Source organism: Helianthus annuus, mitochondrion (genome assembly GCF_002127325.2).
Source record: "Helianthus annuus mitochondrion, complete genome".
Classification (NCBI taxonomy): Eukaryota; Viridiplantae; Streptophyta; class Magnoliopsida; order Asterales; family Asteraceae; genus Helianthus; species Helianthus annuus.
In genome coordinates, this window is record NC_023337.1 from 300,615 (window position 1) to 300,945 (window position 331).

Genomic DNA, 331 nt, shown 5'->3' on the forward strand with positions numbered 1-331 from the left:
CAAATCTTGAGGCTGATTACGGCCCCTTTGATGAAAGGTAAGCGCTTTGGCTGGCTACCTAGAATAGAAAGATCCTTCACTGCACACTTTAGATATCTGTTTCCATCCAATCAAAGACGGCGAAGCGCCTCTAATCTAAAGGCCAAAGAGTGCTCTTTGCGCTACTACGCATCCTTACTCATAGTATAGTGCAAGTTAGGTTTGGGTATAGCAGGACTTGAACCTGCGACCATTAGGTTAAAAGCCCAATGCTCTACCAACTGAGCTATACACCCCAAAAAAGATGTAGTAGTAAATAAGGATTGGTGCGGAAAATCAAAGAGGGCGGCCC

At 45.0% G+C, this 331-nt stretch overlaps 1 non-coding gene across 1 annotated transcript, besides 1 other annotated feature; it reads right to left on the bottom strand.

Annotated features, from left to right (window-relative positions):
* Positions 1-331: part of a repeat region (large repeat copy 2) that runs on past the window's edge.
* Positions 203-275, bottom strand: trnK. Its single transcript has one exon. It is a non-coding gene; the product is annotated as a tRNA-Lys (tRNA).